Source organism: Triturus cristatus, chromosome 3_2 (genome assembly GCF_964204655.1).
Source record: "Triturus cristatus chromosome 3_2, aTriCri1.1, whole genome shotgun sequence".
In the NCBI taxonomy this organism is placed as follows: Eukaryota; Metazoa; Chordata; class Amphibia; order Caudata; family Salamandridae; genus Triturus; species Triturus cristatus.
Genome location: NC_140584.1, coordinates 310,186,832 through 310,202,350, shown reverse-complemented (window position 1 = coordinate 310,202,350; position 15,519 = coordinate 310,186,832). Strand labels below are relative to the sequence as shown.

At 48.9% G+C, this 15,519-nt stretch overlaps 1 protein-coding gene across 3 annotated transcripts in view; it reads right to left on the bottom strand.

Annotated features, from left to right (window-relative positions):
* UBXN11 (UBX domain protein 11) overlaps nt 1-15,519 on the bottom strand; it is a 422,469-nt gene that overhangs the window by 60,859 nt on the left and 346,091 nt on the right. The gene's annotated exons all lie outside the window — the stretch shown is intronic.

Here is a 15,519-nt window from a genome sequence, read left to right as displayed (position 1 = left end):
AAAGGTATCTTTGAACCACCAAGCTACCCAGCACCAAACAAACGCTGCTGGAAAAACTTTTCTGCATTGTGCAATGCCAGTAGGACAATGTCTGCTTTTAGGACTGCAGCAGAGTACTGCTTGGAGTTCACGCTTTAGTAAGCTGCATTGCCTTGACAAGTACAAGGCTTTGAGCACAGTTTGCTTCTGCATGTGAATTTAAGATGGAGCAGTGCCCGGCCATGTCGTGTAGTATTTTCTGTCAATGGCACGAATCACAGCTGAAGATGCCATTGGTAATCGTGATCCAGGGTGAGCTCCAGGGAAGTAAATAAAAGCCCATTCCTTTGATGTTGACCATGTTTTAATTTATGTACGTCAGCTTACAAATCAATGGATGGTTCTCATTGAGCTCTGCCTGCTCTCAGCTTACCCGGGTCTTCTGCTACTGTCTTACCTTTGGCACCCACTGGGTTGCAGAATGCATGGAGATGTGCTGGCAGCATTCAATAACTCTGCCCTTATGTCTCTCATAGATCTGTGTACAAACTCGTATACCGCTGTAGAGCTATACCGAGGTAGGTTCTCATATTCCCATGTACAGCCCAATATTGCAATATAAAATATCAATACTGGAACACATTAAACCCCCTCCCCAAAAACACACACTTGCAGACATTAATCACGATAGCACTAATCAATAAGTGCATATTGATGCAATAATGCAATATTGGAAGTTTAAGCCATACTGAAATATATTCTGTTTTTCAAAAAACGTTTGGAGATTTTATTTAAAAACAAAGTAAGAATGGTTGTCATGTGTAGATTATCTATGTTAAAGGTACATAAGAAAAAATTGGGAGATGATTCAAGCAATTGAATCTATGAAAGATGCCTGTGCTGCAGAGCAACATAGCTGTCATTTGAGTTTTAAACTGTATTGATGCCAAAGGGAGGGTAATGCCAACTCGACGCTAGATTATAGCAGTATTCTACTATTTATTATTGAGTAACATAGAATAGAACAAGTACCAGAGTTAGCGCCTATTCAAACAGAGTTGGTCAAATAATATCCGCAAGGAAGTCAATTTCACTTTCAATGCTGATTTTCACGGGTCATAAGTCATAACACCTCTTAGATTTAATAAAATTGTCAAAATGCCAACTTATCTGGGAGCTGAATACTAAGGGGCTGATTAGGATGTCCGCCCGCCACCCTAACCGAGATGGGACCACCTGCGATATGTGCGGCGGCCCCGTGGGGAAGATTAGGATGCGCTCGCCACACTGGCGGGCGCATCTCGCATTTCTGACATTGCGGTGGCCGGTGCTTTCAACAGCACCCACCGCAATGGCAAAAAGGCATGTTGTGCATTTGCAAGCACAACGTGGCAGGCATCGCGCGGTGCCTGCCATGTTGTGCATGCAAATGCAGGAGGGTACCATATATACTCCCCATCCCCCCCAATACCCTGGGTGCCCGCAACGGGCCCCCGCATGCAGTTACCGCATGCCTTTCCACGGCGGCAACGCCGCCATGGAAAGGCATTTCACTGCATGTATTGTAATATGGATGCTGGTGTCTTGCAGACACCGCCACCATATACAGCCCCTTTTCCACCTGGTCGACCGGTGGAAAACCGGCGGACGGTCTTTCCGTCCACCGGGGTCCCCCCCGCCAGACTAATATGGCGGGGGGGGGGGGAAATGGGTGGCGGGCGGTGGCGATCCGCCCTACATCCTAATCTGCCCCTAAGATTCATAAATGAGACCAGATGGGTATTCCATGCATAGGGGCCCAAATCCACACAATCTAGCACGTTGAAACTTGCTTCTGTATAGTTTTTAGGTCGAGCTAGGGCAGCGCATGCGCTGCTCTGCGAGGCATGAAGTATTAAGGTTAGGCATAGACGCTCCACCCATTTTATGCCCATCTTATCAATTGGCTCCTGTTACTGTCCTTGCGAAATCGGTGCTTTTCATTTGTAAATAGGATTAATAGACCCTCCTTGGTACCCCCTTGTCTGCATTTGTAACCTCCCATAACAACTAGACTTTTTACTTGTGTCGTTACACGGTCTGCTTTATAAGTTGGTGAGCACTATTTTCTTTAATAATGTTCCCCTATTTGACCCACGACATCCCAGCACGCCGCACACTTTTAGTAATGTATTTATTTAAATTACAGCGCGGCCCGCTTTAACTATAGCAGCTGCCCTTATTTAATTATTTATTTTACAGCGTGGGCCGCTTTCACATTAGCAACCGCGCTTATTTATTTATTTAATTAACAGCGTGGGCCACTTTCACTTTAGCGGCGGCGCTACAGAACCTTTCTAAATTCATTAATTTTTTTCAACTTTGGGTGAAAGCTTCCCATATGCGCTTTTACTTTAATGTTGGCCACGCCCCTTTCTTTAGACGATGCTCTCTGTAACCTGAATACGGGATCGGCGTCTAAAGAAAGGGGCGCGGCCACCATTAAAGTGGTCACACATTTGCAGAGTTTGAGCTATTGGCATTAAAAATAACAATGCCTTTTATATATGTGTTGCTTTTAAAAACACATAAATAAAAGGCATTGCCATTTACACAATGCCAATAGCTCAAACGCTCGCAAGTGCGAGATCTAGTGCATTAAAAATGCTAGTTTAAATGTCCTAAAGAAGCATGAACTTAAACATTTATGTGTGTGCCCTGATGTAGGCTTGTGTTGAAGCAATTAGGTTTTTCATTCTATAATTTTAGAAGCAGGCATATACATGTTCTGAAACACCTATTAGGTCTGTCTTCCAACACGTGTGTGTTCAGATACACCTGCTAGGTCTGTCTTCCAACATGTATGTGATCAGCTTCACCTGCAATGACTGTTTTTCCGACATGTACACATTTCTTAACACCTGTTAAGGTTTCTTCCAAAACAAACAATCTGAAACACTTGTTAGGGCTGTCTTCTAACATTAATGACTTAGCAGCACTGCTGACAGGGTAAGGTCTCTGAAATACACCAGCATACAGAGAAGTTGCTGGCCATAAGGTTCCCAGACAGTTTTAATATGGAAAGTACCGAAGAATGGTTTGAGTTGGGTTCCAAGGTGGACTGTGTGATCTGTGATGCTATGGTGATAGTTATAGGTTCACGACAGGGAAATATTCATAAATCATTCAGTTCAGCTGCTCTTGAACCAGCAACAAAGCGTTCCTGCACTGACAAGACTCCTTTGCTCAGTGCCTTAGTGAACGACTGACTGCCCTTCGCATCTTAAGACAGCTTAGCGATGATGTAGGTAAACTAAGGGCACCTAAAGGTACAGATATGATTACTATTTGGGGGGGAGATTTTAATGTTAGTTTATGCCCATTAGCAGGGCTCGATGTTTGTGGCTTAAAAACAGAAGGGGATGATCCTCTAATACATTTTGAGAATTCAGATAAGGGGGAGAAGTTTAATGACATTTTGTTCTTTCAGTACTATGGTTTTGCTAATCAGTTGTGTTCCCCTAGAGTGGATTTTGATTATACCTTTATAGGCCAATCTATAATAGATTTCATAATCGTCCCAAACTGTTATGCTAATTGGCTTGCAAATTATAAAACCCACTCAAATGTTATGAGTGATCATCTGCCCCTAAGCATTGATATAGTTTTGCCAAATGTTATCGATCAGCAAATAAGTAATAAATTGGTCTGGACCCAAAGCATATCCCCGTCCCGCCAAAATGGATACACTCTGTGCTGAGCTAGTCAAAACCCATCCGAGTTGAATAATCAAATTATATCTAAGGCTTATGAATAGATTTTAGTATGTTTGCATTAGGGTACTTCTCATGAAAAGATTCTGTGTGCATTTACCCAGATCACCTTGACCATCCAAAATCTGTTCAGAGTAGAAAATAAGGGTATTCGTGATTGTAAAAATGGATGGTTTGATTCAAACTGCACAAAAGCATATACCCGACTAAAGGAGGCCCTTCATAGGACAGAGAGAGATCAGGGAGAGATTAGAGAATGCAGAAAGTCTTACAATTTGGCCAGAAAAACCTGAAAGAAAGAGTTAAAAGTTCAAGCATGGGTTACCCTCCATGAAGCATCACTGAGTAAGGATTGTTCCTTATTTTGGCAGGCGGTGAATGCACCGTTTTTTAGTAAAAAGGATCGCAATAGATGAGAAAACATGGGTAGACTTTTTCTCAAAGGTCTATAGCACTCAGCGGAATGCTGAAAACATTCCAGATTCTTCAAATCAACAGGGGGGAAATCCTACCATTTTTTCACCCATTGACCTTCAAATTACTCATGACAAGGTAATTGGGACAATAAACGCAAGTAAGGGCGGTAAGGCCCCAGGTCCCGATGGGCTGCCTATCAACCTTTTTAAATCAATCTCATTACTATGGTCACCGCTGATAACGCGGGTCCTCCAAGCCAGTTGTGCGAAAGGCTTCATTAAGACCTGGTCGGAGTCAGTAATAATACTGATTTTTAAAAAAGGGGAACGGGAAAATCCGGCGTGCTATCGCCCAATAGCCCTATGAGATTCCCTGATGAAAGTAATGGGAAGGGTTGTTCTGCATAAATTGCACGCCTGGGCAGATGAGAATAATATCATAAGTGATGTGCAATATTGTTTTAGAGAGGGGTTAGGGACAAATGAGCAGGTTTTAAATCTTAGTATTTTAATTGGTGTTAGAAAAACCCCACTCCCACACCGGAAAGGGTGGTGGTAACGGGGTATTCGCAGACATACACAGTGGTAGCTTGGCTCGAGTGGTCAGGGGTCAGGCACCGTGTTAAGCATACGCAATACCCATACAATAACCATGCGTGCATCCGTTCCAAAAACGACACTACACCTTAAAAATTATGAAAATATCTCTGTGTTTATCTTCTTTTCTCTTAGTTGCTGATTAAATAAATAATAATACAATCACAGAACACAAGGCTTCTCCTTAAAAAGTGCAGGTCAAATAAATAGTAACACTTTACAGGTGCAATAAATAGGTTCAGGTCAAATAAATACTGTGAGGGAATAAATACTGTACAGGAATAAGTTAGCTCAGGACAATAAATACATTACAGGAATAATTTAGATAAATACAATAAATACAGTACCCTCAATAAATTATACCAGCCAACAATGACATTTGTAAAATCAGATCACATTTAAAATACTATGGGCTGATTTGGCCCAGTCACAGCTTGTGGTTAGGTGGATGGCCTGTGGGTGTCTCACCTAGCTTGGGTAAGGCTGAGGCTAAAACTGAGGTAGATCAAGGGTAATCTAGGAATCTGGCTCTCCCAAACTACACCACCCCTCACACAGGTCACTGTATCAGTCTCAGTCCACCCCTGGCACTTCCAGGCTGGTTCTAACACCTCTTTATCCCTTAGGATGGTCTCTTAGAGCTCCACAGGGCCTTAGGCGCCCTCTATTCCACTTACTGCCCTTTTTATGAAGCTCCGACGCCGCTGGAGTCGTGTCGACGCCGTGAGGCGGTTCCGGTTCGATGTCGGCGGCCTCGGCACAATGTCAGTTCTTGACGACGCCGGTAGGCGGTTCCGGTTCGATGTCGGCGGCCTCGGCTCGATGTCGACCTCCGATTCGATGACGTCGGGCTGTCTTGGCTCGATGTCGACTACCGCCGGCTCCGGAGTGCGATCTCCACTCCCGACCTCCGGCACGATTCTCTTCAGGTTCCGGCGACTCCGGAGTGCGACCTCCACTCCCGACCTCCGGCACGATTCTCTTCAGGTTCCGGCGACTCCGGAGTGCGATCTCCACTCCCGACCTCCGGCACGCTTCACCTCAGTCTCCGGCGACTCCGGAGGGCGGACTTCACTCCCCCGTCGACGCCGCTCACTCGACATCGGGTGACTTCCTCCTCGACCTCTGGTACTCCTCACGACCTCCGTCGGCGCCCTCTCTCGACCTCTGGCGGCTCCGGGTACGACGTCTGCTTTCCAGTCAGCGCCGCTTCTCCACCTCGGGCTCCAGGTCTCAGGCTTCTCGACGTCGGACTCCAGGGAAACCAATAAACAGGTCAGATTCTTGCTTTTCTTTACTTCTAAGGCCTGTTCCTGCTGTCCAGGTCCTTAAGATGGTTTTTCTTGCTTTGTCCCACACAGGGCTCCAGGCTGGGCTCAGTCAGTAGGGACTAGTATCAAGGGTGGGTTTATGGACCCCACTCCAGGCACAAGTTTCCACCCCTGCTGCCTCACTCCTTCCTCCTTCAGGTTTCTGCTCCTCTCTCTTCACCCGTCAGGTGCCAACTGCCAGCTCCAACTGTCAACTCTGGCTTTAGCTTCTCAACATTCCAAACCGCCTCCAACTGTCACAGGGTTCTGGAATGTTCTGGAAGGTGCTGGTAGGTTCCAGTGGGTTCTGATGAGGTCACAGGTGGCCACCATTTTGTGCTCCAGGCCCTCAGACAGAAGTTCCAGGGGTAGGTAAAATGGCTCCCTGAATCTGCATCAATACGAAAAAGTCTGGTGGTTCCCAAAAAGGAAAAATACTAACAGGGTTTGAGGCAAAAGTGGGACAAAATAAATAATGATGAGGAGGGACCACCCAAAGGGCTGACAGGTCTAACACGCGTCCCCCCCAGCTGAAAATGGGGAGAGCTACCCAACCCCTTGGGAGTTCTCATCACTAAGGCGAAAATACCTTGAGAGACCGTCTGCATTGGCGTGGTCCACTCCAGGCCGATGTTCCACCTGAAAGTCCATTCCCTGTAGGGAAATAGACCACCTCAACAACTTGGGATTCTCCCCCTTCATCTGCATCAGCCAACGAAGGGGTCTGTGGTCGGTCTGAACCAGGAAGTGCGAGCCAAACAGGTATGGCCGCAACTTCTTCAGAGCCCATACCACTGCAAAGGCTTCACGCTCTATTGCACTCCACTTCTGTTCCCTGGGAAGTAGTCTCCGGGATAGGAAGACCACGGGTTGATCCAGACCCTCTTCATTGAGTTGCGATAACACTGCCCCAATGCCATGTTCTGATGCATCTGTCTGGACAATGAACTCCTTGGAAAAGTCTGGGGCCCTTAAGACCGGGGCCTCGCACATGGCTTGCTTCAGCTTCACAAAGGCCTGCTGACAAGCCTCCGTCCAGACTACCCGTCGAGGTTGTTTCTTGGACGTGAGCTCCGTGAGGGGGGCTACGATGGTACCGTACCCCTTCACGAAGCGGCGGTAGTATCCCGTGAGGCCCAGAAAAGCTCGGACCTCAGTCTGTGTCTTGGGGGGTTCCCAGGCCATGATGGCCTCGATCTTCGCCTGGAGGGGTTGCACCGCTCCCCTACCCACCAAGTGTCCAAGGTACACTACCGACCCCTGCCCGATCTGGCACTTGCTGGCCTTGATCGTCAATCCAGCTTGTCTCAGGGCCTGGAGAACAGCTTGCAGGTGACGCAAGTGATCCTCCCAGCTGTTACTGAAGACGGCTATGTCATCCAGATAAGCAGCAGAGAAACTCTCCATTCCGGTGAGGATCTGGTTTACCAGGCGCTGAAACGTGGCAGGTGCGTTCTTGAGCCCAAAGGGCATCACACAGAACTGGTAGTGGCCATTGGGCGTGGAGAAGGCTGACCTTTCCCTTGCTCCATCAGTCAAAGAGATCTGCCAGTACCCAGAAGTAAGGTCAAAGGTACTTAGATATTGGGCAGCTCCCAGCCAGTCAATCAATTCATCCGCCCTAGGGATCGGATGAGCATCAGTTTTGGTTACTGAATTCAGTCCCCGGTAGTCCACACAGAACCTCAGTTCCGGTTGGGCACCCGGTGGTGCAGCTTTTGGTACTAACACCACCGGACTGGACCAGGGGCTGCTAGAAGGTTCGATCACACCTAGCTCCAGCATCTTAGTGACTTCACTGTTAATGCTGGCCTTCACCTTGTCTGACATCCGGTAGATCTTGGACTTCACAGGTGGGCTGTCTCCTGTGTCCACGTCATGGACGCACAGGTGAGTCCTACCCGGAACAAGGGAGAACAACGAAGAGTACTGCCCCAGGACCTGGCGGCAGTCCTCCTGCTGTTCAGGAGTTAGAGATGGGGAGAGAATCACTCCCTCCACCGACCCATCCTTTTCTTGAGACGCAAACAAATCGGTGAGAGGCTCGCTTTCCGCGTCCTCTGCTCCGTCAGTCACCATCATCAAGATGACTTCGGGCCTCTCGTGGTGGGGTTTGAGGCGGTTGGCGTGCAGCACCCATAGGGGCTGACGAGGGGTCTTAAGATCCACCAAGTAGGTAGCCTTACCCTTCTTCTCCAACACCTCAAAGGGTCCTGACCAGCGATCCTGGAGGGCGCTAAGCTCTCCTGGTTCGATCACCCACACCTTCTAGCCAGGCTCCAACTCCACCGGGTGAGCGTTGTGGTCATACCACGCCTTCATTACTGCTTGGCTGGCTTCCAAGTTGTCAGAAGCTTGCTTCCACAACTTAGCCATTTGGCTCCGGAAGGCCAGCATGTAGCTCACCACATCCTGGGGAAGCTTTCTGGGAGTTCTTTCCCATCCGTCTCTCACCAGGTTGAGAGGTCCACGTACAGGGTGCCCATACAAAAGCTCGAAGGGGCTGAAGCCCACTCCCTTCTGTGGCACTTCCCTGTAAGAAAAGAGTAGACAGGGTAGGAGGACGTCCCATTTCCTCCGCAGGCTTTCAGGCAGACTTCTGATCATGCCTTTCAGGGTTTTGTTAAACCTCTCCACCAGACCATTGGTCTGGGGGTGGTAAGGAGTTGTGAACCGGTAGGTCACTCCACACTCCTTCCACATGGCCCGCATGTACGCTGACATGAAGTTGGTCCCCCTGTCGGACACAACTTCCTTGGGAAAACCCACTCGGGTAAAGATTCCCATCAGGGCCCTAGCCACAACAGGTGCTGTAATGGTCCTCAGAGGTATTGCCTCTGGGTACCGTGTGGCATGATCCACCAGAACCAGGATAAACCTGTGACCAGCTGTAGTAGGTAGATCTAACGGACCCACAATGTCGATGCCCACCCTTTCAAAGGGGGTGCTAACGACAGGAAGTGGTTCCAGGGGAGCTTTCAGCTTCACCCCTGTTTTCCCACTGGCTTGGCAAGACACACATGTCCGGCAGTAGGTATCGGACGACACTTTAATTTGAGGCCAATAAAAGTGTGGGACAAGACGGGCGAAGGTCTTGTCTTGCCCCAGGTGTCCTGCCAATGGGATCTCGTGAGCCAACTCCAGAAGGAAGGCTCGATAACGTTGAGGGACTACCAAGGCTCGTAACGATCCATGTAGGGGTGCCTTGGGTTCACTGTAGAGGAGGCCATCCTCCCAGTAAACACTGTAGTTCCCTTCAACGTTCCCTGCTGCCTGGGCTTTGGCCTGACGCCTCAGCCCCTCAAGGGTAGGGCACTCCCTCTGGCCCTGGCAGAATTCCTCCCTGGACGGGCCTCCCTCCACGTGCCACTCGGCCGGGATGGGTAGGTCCTCCAGTTCGGTGACATCCCCCACCGCAGACTCCTGGTCCACCACCTCCGGTGGCCTATCCGTCCTACGGGGTGTGGACGCCGAGGCAGGCTCCTCCTGTCCTCGGTTCTTCCCTTGACTGGCAGCTGGCTGGGCCTTTGTTCCAGGCTCCAGCCGAAACGAACTCCCTCTCCGGGTAGTCGCGGACCTTGTGATCACACAGGCCCAGTCAGGTGTACCCAGCATCTCAGTATGAGTCCGGTATTCCACCTCCTTCCAAGCATTGTGCTCCATGTCATTCCCCAGTAGACAATCGACTGGCACGGCAGGGCTTACGGCAACTCGAAGTGAACCTGCAACCCCCCCCATTCAAAGGGAACCTCGGCCACCGGATAGTGGCCTGTTCTGCCGTCAGCCATCGCGGCTGGGTGGAGTACATCGGGAATTACCTGCTCTGGAGACACCAGTTGGCTACGTACCATAGTCATACTGGCTCCTGTGTCTCTCAGAGCCTCCCCTCTTTGGCCGTTGATGGTGACCCACTGCCCATACTTTACGGTATTTGCGGGCACCTGGATCTTAGGAACCATCTCCCGTTCTCCCAGGGACACTAAAGTGACACCCGCCCACTCCCTTCCCTTAATTAAAGGCATCTCCTCCCCGAGCACTACACTAGCTACTCCGGGGGTCTTTCCTCCAATGGGAGGGGGTGGTCGTTTCGGGCACTTCGCGTCTCCCTTGTAGTGTCCAACGCCACCGCACTCGTAGCAATGGACAACCCTTAGCTGCTGACTCTGGCCAGGATTAGGGTTTCTGGGTGGTTTAGCCCTAGGGGTGAATCCTGTTCCCTTCCCTTGGAAATTATTTTGGGGACATTGGAGAACTCCTTTTTCTTTTCCCCTCCCTCTTTCTTCTGGGGGGCGCCCTGTCCGGCCTTTTGAGTATCCCCTCCAGTCCCCCTTGTGGACACCCGGGTACTAGCCCAAATGTCCGCCTCCTCAGCAAGCTTCCGGGGATTGGTCAGCTTGCTATCCACCAGGTGTTGACGCAGTTCAGGGAAACATTTTTCGAGCAGGTGTTCCTTCAGTACTAAATCAAACAACCCCTCGTAGTTCCTCACTTCACTGCCCTGAATCCAACCCTCTAGTGCCTTCTTTGCATAGTCCAGGAAGTCCACCCAATTCTGTGTGCCCAGTTTGTGACTACCCCGGAACTTCTGTCGGTACTTTTCGGGTGTTAGTCCAAACTTTCTTATGAGCGCCACCTTCATGGTGGGGTAGTGGGTCTGCTCATCCTCCTCTAGGGCCAATAAAGCATCCCTACCAGCTGGAGGCATGTACTTGTACAATCCCGCTCCCCAGTACTTCTCTGGAACCCCATGGGCCCTTAACGAGACCTCATAGGCCGCTAGCCACTTGGCAATATCGTCGCCCACTCCATAGCTAGCTACTATGTCCTTTGGCAGGTAGGGTTTGGGTTCCCTGGTGAACTCTCTTTCTTGGTCTTTGCTGCCACCATTAGGAACAGTTTGTGCCCCGATTCTTAGGATCTGAAGATCTATCTCTTTCAGCCTTAGCTCATGAGCCATCCTCTGTTCCTCCTTCTCTTTCTCTAGCCTTGCTAAGTCCCATGTGAGCTGTCTTTTCTCCCTCCGGACTGTTAACTCCACTTCAGACAAGCCACCGCTAGAGGCACTGCTGCCCTTCCTGGAAATGGTTCTGGGCCCCGCTAACAGGTTCCCCACCTCAGGTTGGTACAAACCAGCTCCCTCACTGTCGGGCTCTCTATCCCTGTCCTCCTCCTCAGCCTTGCTTTCTCGTCGTGCTTCCCCCCAAGCCCTTAAGCTGGTTTGGAGTGCACCCTTCTTTGCTCCTGGGGGACAATACACCCCCTCCCGCTGACAAAACTCCCTGAGTTGGGCCACAGTATAGGTTTCCAGGTCTTCTAGCACAAACTCCATTTTGCCCACTCAGAACAGAAGACAGGTTTTTACAGAAGCAATGCAGGGGGGTACCTTTAATAATACCTCCTCCCACCACCAGAGTAAATTTGGAAAAAACAAAAACTCACATTTAGGAAGGCCGCTTTGAGAAAACTCCAGGTGTAGGCCTATGGACTACCCACAGTTATTGTCGAGTATGCGTAGGCACAGCTCGATCCCGCCGCTGAACACCAATTATGTTAGAAAAACCCCACTCCCACACCGGAAAGGGTGGTGGTAACGGGGTCTTTCCAGACATACACAGTGGTAGCTTGGCTCGAGTGGTCAGGGGTCAGGCACCGTGTTAAGCATACGCAATACCCATACAATAACCATGCGTGCATCCGTTCCAAAAACGACACTACACCTTAAAAATTATGAAAATATCTCTGTGTTTATCTTCTTTTCTCTTAGTTGCTGATTAAATAAATAATAATACAATCACAGAACACAAGGCTTCTCCTTAAAAAGTGCAGGTCAAATAAATAGTAACACTTTACAGGTGCAATAAATAGGTTCAGGTCAAATAAATACTGTGAGGGAATAAATACTGTACAGGAATAAGTTAGCTCAGGACAATAAATACATTACAGGAATAATTTAGATAAATACAATAAATACAGTACCCTCAATAAATTATACCAGCCAACAATGACATTTGTAAAATCAGATCACATTTAAAATAGTATGGGCTGATTTGGCCCAGTCACAGCTTGTGGTTAGGTGGATGGCCTGTGGGTGTCTCACCTAGCTTGGGTAAGGCTGAGGCTAAAACTGAGGTAGATCAAGGGTAATCTAGGAATCTGGCTCTCCCAAACTACACCACCCCTCACACAGGTCACTGTATCAGTCTCAGTCCACCCCTGGCACTTCCAGGCTGGTTCTAACACCTCTTTATCCTTTAGGATGGCCTCTTAGAGCTCCACAGGGCCTTAGGCGACCTCTATTCCACTTACTGCCCTTTTTATGAAGCTCCGACGCCGCTGGAGTCGTGTCGACGCCGTTCCGGTTCGATGTCGGCGGCCTCGGCACAATTTCAGTTCTTGACGACGCCGGTAGGCGGTTCCGGTTCGATGTCGGCGGCCTCGGCTCGATGTCGATCTCCGATTCGATGACGTCGGGCTGTCTTGGCTCGATGTCGACTTCGGGCAGCTCCGGTTCGATGTCGGCGGCCTCGGCTCGATGTCGACCTCCGATTCGATGACGTCGGGCTGTCTTGGCTCGATGTCGACTTCCGCCGGCTCCGGAGTGCGACCTCCACTCCCGACCTCCGGCACGATTCTCTTCAGGTTCCGGCGACTCCGGAGTGCGACCTCCACTCCCGACCTCCGGCACGATTCTCTTCAGGTTCCGGCGACTCCGGAGTGCGATCTCCACTCCCGACCTCCGGCACGCTTCACCTCGGTCTCCGGCGACTCCGGAGGGCGGACTTCACTCCCCCGTCGACGCCGCTCACTCGACCTCGGGTGACTTCCTCCTCGACCTCTGGTACTCCTCACGACCTCCGTCGGCGCCCTCTCTCGACCTCTGGCGGCTCTGGGTACGACGTCTGCTTTCCAGTCAGCGCCGCTTCTCCACCTCGGGCTCCAGGTCTCAGGCTTCTCGACGTCGGACTCCAGGGAAACCAATAAACAGGTCAGATTCTTGCTTTTCTTTACTTCTAAGGCCTGTTCCTGCTGTCCAGGTCCTTAAGATGGTTTTTCTTGCTTTGTCCCACACAGGGCTCCAGGCTGGGCTCAGTCAGTAGGGACTAGTATCAAGGGTGGGTTTATGGACCCCACTCCAGGCACAAGTTTCCACCCCTGCTGCCTCACTCCTTCCTCCTTCAGGTTTCTGCTCCTCTCTCTTCACCCGTCAGGTGCCAACTGCCAGCTCCAACTGTCAACTCTGGCTTTAGCTTCTCAACATTCCAAACCGCCTCCAACTGTCACAGGGTTCTGGAATGTTCTGGAAGGTGCTGGTAGGTTCCAGTGGGTTCTGATGAGGTCACAGGTGGCCACCATTTTGTGCTCCAGGCCCTCAGACAGAAGTTCCAGGGGTAGGTAAAATGGCTCCCTGAATCTGCATCAATACGAAAAAGTCTGGTGGTTCCCAAAAAGGAAAAATACTAACAGGGTTTGAGGCAAAAGTGGGACAAAATAAATAATGATGAGGAGGGACCACCCAAAGGGCTGACAGGTCTAACACGCGTCCCCCCCAGCTGAAAGTGGGGAGAGCTACCCAACCCCTTGGGAGTTCTCATCACTAAGGCGGAAATACCTTGAGAGACCGTCTGCATTGGCGTGGTCCACTCCAGGCCGATGTTCCACCTGAAAGTCCATTCCCTGTAGGGAAATAGACCACCTCAACAACTTGGGATTCTCCCCCTTCATCTGCATCAGCCAACGAAGGGGTCTGTGGTCGGTCTGAACCAGGAAGTGCGAGCCAAACAGGTATGGCCGCAACTTCTTCAGACCCCGTTACCACCACCCTTTCCGGTGTGGGAGTGGGGTTTTTCTAACAATTGGAAAATACACTCAGGCAAAGGCTGGGAAACTTTACGTGGCATTAGTAGATCTTACAGCCGCAGTTGATTGTGTTATACACAATAAATTGTGGAATATTTTAACTAATCTGAAGATCGATCCGTTATTGGTTCAGTTTCTAAAACAATTATATTCTGGGGCTACTGCTTAGGTGCAGTATGGATACGAGGGGGTATGTATCGCGCCATTTAGCGTGGAGAAGGCTGTGAGACAAGGCTGCATCTTGGCGCCGTTCCTGTTCACTTTATATACCAATGCCTTGGAACAGGAACTTGAAGGAAAGGCGATAGATCCACCATATGTCGACAAACGGCCAATAGTCTCCCTCTTCTACGCAGATGACGTGGTACTTATGGCCCGCACGTAGTTAGGTCTGCAGAAAGCCCTTGTCACATAAACTAGCTTCATGGATAATTTAGGATTAAAACTAAATGGGAAAAAAACATTTGTCATGACCTGTGGGCGGGGGAGAAATAAATGTATTAGCCTCCCATTAGGGGATAGTAGGGTTGACTCCATAAATATTTTTACATACTGGGGCATTTTATTTGCGCATACAGGTTCCTGGGGTTCAGCGGTAAAGAGTAGGAGTCTACTTTTTATGAAGTCGACCGCAGCTGTGGTTAATTTCTCCCAAAAAATTGGCAAAAGGCCCCCGGGTAGCCTTCTTAAGATATACCAAGCAAAGTGCATAAGTATCGCGATATTCTGGGCGGGAGTTTTTTTTTTTTATGATGTATCCCCGATTCAACGTCTGGAAAATGCATTTTTAATGTTTATTTTACCAGTACCAACTAGCTCCCCAGTTTTTAACTGCCACAGTGAGTTGGGTATTCCTTACATCTCCGATGTTATCAAGATGCAACCTGTACTACTTTGGACCTCCAGTAGTACAGGTTTAAATAGAGAGATAATTAAGGATTCAATTAACCTGGACCACACAAGTAAGATTGCCTGGTTGAATTATGTCAAAAAATGTATGAATGATCTAGGACATTTATGTTATTATACTTCACCAGAGAAAATGAATTTCATCTCTAGGAAGGAGTTCAAATTAATCTGCATGACCCATCTAGAGACAATTAGAACTGCCCTGGAGATGAACAAAGGGATGGTAGTCCAGCATCAATTGACTTTGATTACAAATGACATTCAACCATTTCTCTTATGCTGTACAAAGGGGTACAATAGATATGTTTTAACTCGGTTCAGGTTTGGTAGCTTCCACCGATTGGTTAGTTACCCTGAGCTTAACAATTGGTCTAGAGGACTCTGCCTTTGCCCATATGACAACGTTTCACCACAATCCACTATTCATGTGACCTTGTTTTGTAAATGTTATGCTAAGGAAAGAGCTAGATGGATCTTACCATTGTTAAAACTGGGGGGATGAAGGCAATGTAGACCTGCTTCTTTATACTTATCTGTATGTGCCATGACTGTTTTTTTGAAAAACACATTGAGATTAAGGAAAAGTTTAAACGGTTAAACTTATTCTGAAAACAAAACGGAATGTATTAATCCTGCAGGTCAACTGGCCTTTCTTAAATGTATCTTATGGAGATTAAGTTATATGGAATAAGCTATTTT